Source organism: Phalacrocorax aristotelis, chromosome 8 (assembly GCF_949628215.1).
Source record: "Phalacrocorax aristotelis chromosome 8, bGulAri2.1, whole genome shotgun sequence".
Classification (NCBI taxonomy): domain Eukaryota; kingdom Metazoa; phylum Chordata; class Aves; order Suliformes; family Phalacrocoracidae; genus Phalacrocorax; species Phalacrocorax aristotelis.
In genome coordinates, this window is record NC_134283.1 from 43395674 (window position 1) to 43405044 (window position 9371).

Consider the following 9371-nt stretch of genomic DNA (forward strand, 5'->3'; position numbering starts at 1 on the left):
TAAAGCTGAGTCTCCAAACTTACACAAAATGTTTAATGAGACAACTGGGATAGATACGATCGGGAGCCAAATGTGTTGCAAGTTGCTTACTGTTATTAAACTGAAAGCATGTGGTTTGGAGAGTCCCCCTTATATCTGCCCAGTTCCTCCCCATGGCCCATTGGCTGGGTAGTGCCTCTAGGGGCAGCAGCTGATGGAAGTGGGGTGCTGTGATCAGAATTCCCTGTCCAGATGTTTCGCAAAGCCTTTGAGCGCTTTCTCTTGCTGCCAGATCTCCGGCAACATGAACAGCTTTGTTGTAAGCACTGGATCACAATGCCAATAATTGATTTTTTTCAGTTCCTACCGAGATCTTGGCAATCAAATCCCTGGCAGCCCGGAAAATCTCAGCAGTGGGGTAGAAGATCTTTTGCCTTGGAAACCTGTGTTTTCTAAAGATGTGTGTTTAACTGATGTGGCTGTTATTGCAGTTGAAAGAAGGCACATTATCAAATAAACACCGTCTCTGCTGCTTTAGTCAGGAGCCTTATGAATTCCTGTAATTCCAGGCTTATATGGATCAAAAGAAACACATACCACGTGGATCTTGACCCACAGCCATCATTCATTTAGCTGATGGCCAAACTCACATTTGAGAGCTGTTTCTCTGCAGTCCAGCCACCTGCCCGTGCGCAGGCTTTGGGCTGAGCAGAGCTGGGTTAGGCAGTACCGTTGGACACCGCTGGCTTGGGCTGAGCTTTGGGTGCAGCTTCTTCACACTAGAGTTTCTTCTGGTGCTGGAGGGAAGCTATTGACCAAAGTGCCTGTGGTGGAGGGGAGAGCAGGGACTCCGTCTGCTCACAGTGGTAATGCTTAATTCATCTCCATCGGTATCCCAGGGGATAGGAACCATTGCTCCTGGACCATTATGGGCTAGTCAGTGAGGTGCATCGTTCATCTGGTGATGTCCTGGATAGGAGTCTGGCTTTTCATCCCCCCGACGGTAGGAGGAGGCTCACCTAGCTGGTAGGGTGGAGGTTTATGGGCTTTCTATTTTATTTTGGAGAAGTTAGACAGGACTCAGAGGCACAGCATGTTCCACATGTGTGTCCGGTTCAGCTCAAGAGTGTTACAGGTGTCTAGCAGAAAGAAAACATCCTTATTTTGGATGTTTTCCCCACACATATCTATGAAGTCAGGATTAGCCCCTGGTTTCTGTCTACTTGTGTGTAATGGTCTCAAAAATGACTTAAAATTATTGCTCTCAGATTTCTTTCTTGTATGCAACTTGCACGGTGGAATTATCTCTTTTTCTTTCAGTTATAGAGCTGGAGGTGAAAAACAGCGCAGCCCTTACAGTCATTACAATCTTTCGGCCTAACTTTCACCACCTCCCCCAGCTACGCCCCAGCAGCATTATTATAAAACTCAAACAAATAATTTTCTTGAAAGAAATGACATGCCAGAATGAACTCCCAGGGTGCCTGTCTGGAAAAGTGGTTGGCTCCCTAGCAGTAAATTGCACTGTAGTAAATTAGGGAGGCATTTCATAACTTCAAAATTGATCTTTTTTTTTAATACATGTTAATATATTCAAAGGAAATTCTGTGATCCAGCTGTGCCAGCCAATGCAAGCATTAAGGCAAAGAGTCAATCAAGACACAATTTTGTGATCAAATAATTCAGAATGGTTGTGTATTCTTTCTAAGTCACTTAGTTTTTATTGCTGAGGCTCTATTGCAGATAGCCTTAAAAAGCTGTTTATGCTTATTTAGTAATTCTCTTGATCCTTATTTAAAATATAGGGTTTTTTAAAATTCATTTTAAGCTGAAAATGTGTCAAACTCTGCAGGTAACAAGAGTGTTAATAGGAAAACACTCCTTAACTGCAGGCTTTCTCGATACATTACACATCAGTTGTTAATTGGACTTGGAGAAATTGCTGGAATATCTTATGGAAGTTGGGTCTGATCCACCGAAGCGTTCCTCTGGATCTGTGTCAGTACAATCAACTGCCTGACATCTGGTCCCTTTCCAACTCCTTAAGCCCAGAATAGCCTCCGTATAGTCTGGATTTGCAGAGCGCAGAATTAAAAACAGGCTAAAAGTTGACGTAAGTGATGCAGGTGACGGCAGGGCCTTGCGTTATCAGGCGCCAGCGTACGTGCTTGCGTGAGGCTGGAGCCTTTCTTCTTGCAACTTCTGAACCCGTTAACACATTTTAACCCTATTTTCCAACAGTGGAGGCTTTGAAGTGATGAGATTCCTACGAATTTAGCGGCAACAGGCAGACAGCAGAGAACATCCTTTTCAGAGCTTTAGATTACGGGAAAGGCTGAAGTGTTACCTCAGCTCCTTGCTAAGCACCAAGGAATCAGCAGAGGAGAGGGATCACCTCGCAGGGATGCAGCAGGTGAGCAGAAAGCTTCCCCAAAGCTCGGGCTTTTGAAGGCAAGCAGGAGCTGCCCTGGCTCTTGCAAAACTGTTTGTTTAGATGAAAAGGAGGAGAAGAGCTGGATTTTTTAACCGAGTCACAAGCCCTGTTGTTTTTCTTAATTGCTGTAAGACATCTTTCGCACGCTCTATTTTATCTTTGGATTCTTTGCCTCGGAGTAAATCCAGAGAAATAGCAATCTGAAAGATTGCATGCATGCATATTTGTAGTATTACTGGTCTGATGTGCCAGGTTATATTTCTGGCTGCAATAGCATATGGGGTACATATATTTTTTTCAATAATCCATCTGTGCAGCACCCTTGCAGGGGCTGTGTCAGGCAGGAGTTTGGCTTTTGTTCATCTGTTGGGTTTACTGTTACTTGTAACGCACTTGCAAGGCTGCTGGTTGCTTTCATCTTGCCTTTTTACCGCCTTGCTTATTTTTATCTCCATCCTGTTGTCTCTAAAGTGGTCTTTATAAAACAGCGTCTATCTGCTATGCACATCTCTCTTTTATTAATAATTCATTAATTGATTTAGACTAGAGAAAAAAGGCACCAAAACCAATGGCTAGAAGTGATCACAGCTCAGGAACTGCGCTGTGCATATTTTGCACCTCAGGCTGCTTCATTCACTACAGCTACCTGCAATGCTTCTCCCAGAGATATCTGGAGGTCTTTCTTTGTAGATCTGCTTTAAAAAAAAAAAAGTGTTCTTTTTTTATGTGGATAAATGTTGCCTGGGAAATGGATTGATACGGAGCATAAATGGCACTATGTCTCTGGAGCTGGCGTTGGATTTTTGGAGGGAAGCAGACATCCTCATGTGCGCTCACCAGAGTTCGCTGGGCAAAGCAATTACAGGTTCATCAAGAATTTAAATTCACTAGTGACTGCACAGCCATTTCACTGAAGCTTCTGGTAATAAAGTCAAAATTGTTCTGATGACGTGTAGGAATTAATACCTAATTCTGGGCAGGCAGCTTGTTTTTACAGCCAATATCATTTGCCAGTTACTTTTAATACATCTTGGAGAGGAAGGTTTTGGCTTTGTCTGTGTGTGGGCCTGGTATGAAGGAGCCCTGGGCACACACCCCTGTGCTGCCCCTCGGTTGCCACAGCGGGTGATAGGAGCCCCTGACGGGGGGGCAGCTGGAGAAGAGAGTGTGGCCACTGCTCTTGCGCTTATGCCTAATTGCTGCCAAATAAGCGCTGTCTAAACCCGCCGCCGCCTCCGACGCTCCTCAAGCAGCTCGTGCGGGGCAGTTTAGTGATGCTGCTTCTCCCCATCTTCAGTTGTGCACAGACTCCTCCATCCCTGCCACTGAATTGTTTCAAAACCCCATTATTTACCATAACCAAATTCACTCTACATGCCTCAAAGATTCAAGTTAACATTTGCCTCTACTTCTGTTGTCCAGACAGAAAGTGTAAAGACTTGCTTGGTTTTCCTATAACCTTCAACGGGTTCGGTGCTAATCCTGCGGTGTTAAAGCAGTTTAATGCTCCATTAATTATTTTGGAGGCGGCCTGGGAACTGTGCATGCTAACGACCGCACTGCTTATTCAATGGGAAGTAACTTCTCAGCACAATGTTAGCTCCTGTTAATAAATGCTGTCTGGTCACCAAGGAGAGACTTTTCCCTCTAAGGAAAGTTAAAGCCTTTTCTTAGTCTGCTTCTGACCCAGAGTTTGCCTCCTATAATCCTCCTTTCAGCAGGCACAAAGCAGCACACTGTGAATTAACGGAGCTTGAGCATCAGGAGGTAGATGAATCCCCAAATACGTAAGATGTTAAACAAGTTCCCATACTTCATCCAAGCTTCTGCCACTAAGTCACAGGAAGGGATAACATTATGAGTTTGTAATTTATTTCCATATTCTTTAATCATATTTCAGTGGCTGTTTGGTTTATGACCTTTAAAACCACCTTAGATTTAGATTGATAAATGGGTGGCAAATAAATTTAGCAAAATAAGCAATTTCAGCCTATGGAAGGTCAGCAGAGGGCTGTGCAATCACGGCTTCCATTAATATGTTATATTTCAGTCAAAAGCTTTTAAACGTTGAAGGTTTTCAGAGGGAAAACCTATAGCTTTGATGAATGGGCTTCTTCTAACAGCCGAATGGGAAACGAAAATCAGAGTGAGGGAAAAACCACCTTGTTTCTGGAGCAGAGAAGTAGTTAGGCAGCGGGTTTTCCTCTGGCACAGGGGCAGGACAGTTGAGTGGGTTCAGTAACAAGCAAATTACATCTCAGCTCGTAAGGGCATTTGAATAGTCTTGTAAATTAGTTAATTGACAGATGTTATTCATAATTATTATTATTTTTGATATGGGGCTTGAGCAGAGGACAGCCACACAGGACAGTCAAACTAAATAGGCATCTTTATTAGCAGATCTTACCAGAGAGAGAGCTCAATGATGCTAGCTCTCCATTTCCCACCGGCAGCTCTTCCAGCAGTGTCAGCCGAGGTCCGAGCTGGCTGGGCAGGGGCTTAGGCCTGTTTGAAGAGGGAAAGTTTGTTACTTTAATTACTTGCTGCATGTTAGCTCAGCTACATTCATAACCATGTGCAAGGCTGCTCTTTTTGCTTGGGTATAAGAAGTCAAATTAATGGAGAAAGCAATGCAAAAGCTTCTCATGGGACCGAGATGAACTTTTTTTCATGTTTAAAGCTATGGAGCTTTTGTGTGGAGTAGGAACTCGTATCTGTCGAAAGCAGCGGTGAGGGAGAATCATTACAGGAGAGATCCGGGAGATGCATGAAAGCAGCACATTAAAAGCTGAGTTAGAGCTTATTTCTGATTTTCACAAAAGAGTATTTTTGCCACAAGTGGAGTTAAAAATCCATTGTAAAATCTTTTTTATTATTATTATTTTTTTTAAACAATGAAATAAAGTCAGTTGTTGCCTCTAAGCGTTGTGGGTCAGATCACTGGCCCAGATAAAAATACCTTGAATGGCTCCTGCAAGTCAAAGTTGCCTTAGAGGTGATGTGGCTTGCGGGGCCGGGGTTCGCATGGGACAGGGAGCTGGGATGGCTCCGTCCCCTGCGCGAGAGGTTGCTGGGGTGGGCTGCGGTTTGCCGCTATGAGACGATCGATTGGGGTGGCCTCGGTCTGCTCTGCCCTGGGGCTGACAGGAGGAGGTCTCGGAGCCGGCTCCGGAGCCGGGGAAGAGCCAGCAGAGATGTGCCCTTGCTCCATTCCTCCGGTCCCGCAGGAGGCACGGCTCAGCTGCAACCATCTCCCAGCACCTACCGCCAGCTGAGGTGGAGATGTGGGGCACAATGCGGTTGGGCGGAACACGGCTGCCATTGCTGCAAAACGCAGCCTCCCTGTTACACTGAGCCACTAAAATTAAAATGCATACGACCACCGAAGCAAAGACTTGTCTGTGGGACCGAGGTGCGCAGCAGTGATGTGGGACAGGGTGCCAGGAGCAGGGTTGGGGCTGGCTCCGCGGGAAGCGGTGAGGTTGATGCCGGCAGAAGACCTGTAGTCTCTGGAACGGGGAACTGGTTATTAATGCTTGAATTGCCAGTGATGTTTGCGTCTGATTTAGTATCACTTAAGTAAGTGATGTATGATTTCAATTAGGAAGCAAAGATGCTTACTGCATCTCCATGATATGTTTGGATGGAGAAAAGTGCTTTGCACAGGCTTTCTGTTTCGGGGGAGGTAAATAGAGCACGGGGTGTCTGTAGGTTGCTTGCTGCAAAGTTATCTCAATGTCGGCTGGAAAAGCAAACTGCGTCAAGTGCAACCCGTGTGTGCCAAAGTCGATGTAAAGTCGCTGGGGGTTACTCGAGGGCTCTGGCTGGTGCTGGAGCCAGGCTGGTTGGTGAGTGCCATCGGGGGATGCTTTTTCTTGGGGTCGGTGCTCTCTGCCAGCTGGAAGCAGAGCAGCTCTACCATGTGCTGTTGGCCCTGCACTGCTGACACCCAGCAGATCTTCTTTTAGGGTCGTAAGAACCTGTGGTTTTGGAGGAAAAGGGAAGTTTCATCCTTGTTGCTAATGTGAAGTTCATCATCTGTGTACTTCGCAGATTGCAATGGTCTGAGAAGCCCCTGGATTTATTACAATACTAAAGCTTTGTCCAGCAATACAAGGCCAGCATTAGGACCAAAACAAAATGGGAGGCTGAGCAGGAGCAGGCAGTGAAGTGAGGGAAGGCAACATCAAAAGACTTTTAACCAGTGATGCTTGAGCTATTAACATCTGAAAGGGCTTTGTGTAGTGGGATGCACACACATTTCTGGCTGGAATTAGCACAGCAGAGCTGTGGGCATCCCTGCTGCCACATCCCAGGTATTGATGTCTGGCGGCTTGGCAGCACCTCCTCCTCCAGCAGCACCCTTGCGCCCAGCTCTCCTTCCAAGCCCCAAACTGAGAGGCCAGTGCCACCATCACCTCAAAAACACCCCCAGGCTCTGAGTCTGTGCTGCTGGCATCTGCCTTCATCTCCTACTGTGCATTTTGGTAGGAAGCGCTGGAGATGAACTGTGGTTTGTGCAGCCTAGCAGCTGCATGGGCAGGGGCAGAGGTTTGGGAGCTGGGTATGTGATATGTAGGAGATCCCTGCACCCACTTCCAGTTATTAGGTCTCCATTAATTCTGCTTCAAAGTCTCTTGCACTTTGCTTTTTTCCAAGAAATCCAACCATTGCTCTTGTTGCCTCCTTGCCAGTGGGAGTCGCTCAGGGTCTGCTGTCCGAGCCTCAGAGACCATTGGCCTGACACACCCAACAGTTTTGCTTCCATAGTAGTATTTCTCCTAGAGTGACAGCATCGACCAGTTTGGTTAACTGCATCAAGAGGTTGAGATAAGGGATGCCCGACAAGTACGGGCTCCATCGCTGGGATAGCTGCTGGCGTTTTCATGGTTTCTAAAGCCTTGCCTGTCTTCTCAGATCACTGGTTGAGAACAGAAAGGGGTAAGAATCAGACTGTATTTAGGAGTAAGTAGCAGAGTATCTCTGACACAATAAAATTTTAAATTACAGGTGAGAAAATGTACAGTGCCAAGAAGAGCCAAAGCCAGACTCTGTGATTTGGTGTTTTTCACACGCTGCCCAGCATTCTTGCTTGGCTCAGCTGGAGACGTGCGCTCTCCAGGTAGCTGGGCTTCAGCTGTAAAACACGCAAGTGTGCACTGGTGTGTGTTTAGGTACCACAGATATGCTGGAGCCGGTGGGAAAATGAAGTTAAATGGCTGACACACGGGTCTCCTCACGCTCTCCATGTGAATGTTGCTTTGGCACTACTTTTCTTAGCAAATTAGCTGATACCAGAACTATTATCCTTAGAAAATAAATGCCAATGGTGATTTAAAATGTTGCTTTCAGAACCTGGTTGCTACTATCTCTGCTGGTAAGAGATGTTTCAGCCATATGAACTTTCAAACTGCTGAGCTAAACAAAAGAGAGAGAATTTTCCTTTACGATAACATGGTGAAGCGCTTACAAACAAATTAAGAGTTACCTTGCGCTGATTAGAGGAGTAGTTGGAAAGCTCCTGTGAAGCAATAACAGAGATCACTTAATTGCTCAGAGAGTGATGCATCACCACTTGTGGCAGCCGTGTGTTTCCTACCAGATCCCATCCGATCTGTAGGCAGAGCAAGTTTCCTAGAAGAGGAAAACCCCAACCTTAGTGCTTTCCTCTGGTAGCTGGGAGGTCTTTTTTTCTCAGTGAGAAGATAGAAGAAGTCTTTTATGGGCGCTGGAGTGACTGGAGGTGCTGGACAACATCTGCTTTGCTGCCTACTGGATTATCCTCTAAAAAGCAGCATCCTTTCTCTCCTGCCACCTCCTACCTTATGTGTGACCGGTCCTGCTTTACCTGCCCAGTCCTTCACTTTCCTGCATCTCTCCAGCGTGCTCATTCCACCTTCAGGAAAGGTTTTGCTCTCAATGAAATGTGATTTATTTCCATTGTGCTGAACTCCAAAAGAGTGTGAGGGGCCAACCCCCTCCCAGCGGTTGGGGTCAGCTCCTGGGCACGTCTTCCGTCCTCAGCCAAGGGGTCCTTCATGTCCAGCTTCCAACAAGCTACATTTTTGAGTTGAAGGTGAGGCTGACAGCAAGCTCTTCAGATTCATGCACTCTTCATGCAGTCCTCTAGGCTCCAGTGAAGCCCTTATAAGATAATAAGAAATTAATGAAACGTGGCAGTCAACACCTCCACTACAGTTTTCCTCCAGGGGTCTCTGCATTTCAGTGATATTTATTAACTGAGTGTTACAATAGTCCAGCAGGGTCTGATATTCATTTTAGATCTGAGAGATTCACTGCATGCAGTGAGTCCCTGGCAGGATTGGGGTAAAACCTCAACTCCTGCTTCCACCTACTGATTACTGTGTGAGGACACAGGCACCCCATTTCAGACTCCTCACCCCCTTTCTATCCCTAGGGTGCTATGGGGTTTGCTAACAGAGCTGCTGGCACCTTCGGGGTACCTCTTCCTTCAACACTGCAGGAATGAAAGGAAAGCTTGGGATCCGGTGCCTAAGGGGGGTGAAGATGAGGGAGTTCAGCAATATTAAACACAGTTGTGGGTAGAGGTAGGTCCAGTCAGGGGGCTGGAGCATCTCCCTTATGAGGAAAGGCTAAGAGACTTGGTTTTGTTCAGCCTGGAGAAGAGAAGGCTGAGGGGGATCTCATCGATGCTTATAAATATCTAAAGAGCGGGTGTCAGGGGGATGGGACTAGGCTCTTTTCATTAGTGTCCAAAGACAGGTCAAGGGGCCACGGGCACAAGCTGGAACACGGGAAGGTCCACCTGAACATGAGGACAAACCCCTTCCCTGTGCGGGTGCCAGAGCAGGGGCACAGGCTGCCCAGAGGGGCTGTGGGGTCCCTTCCCTGGAGACATTCACCCCCCGCCTGGACGCGGTCCTGTGCCCCTGCTCTGGGGGTGCCTGCTCCAGCAGGGGTGGGACGGGGTGAGCTC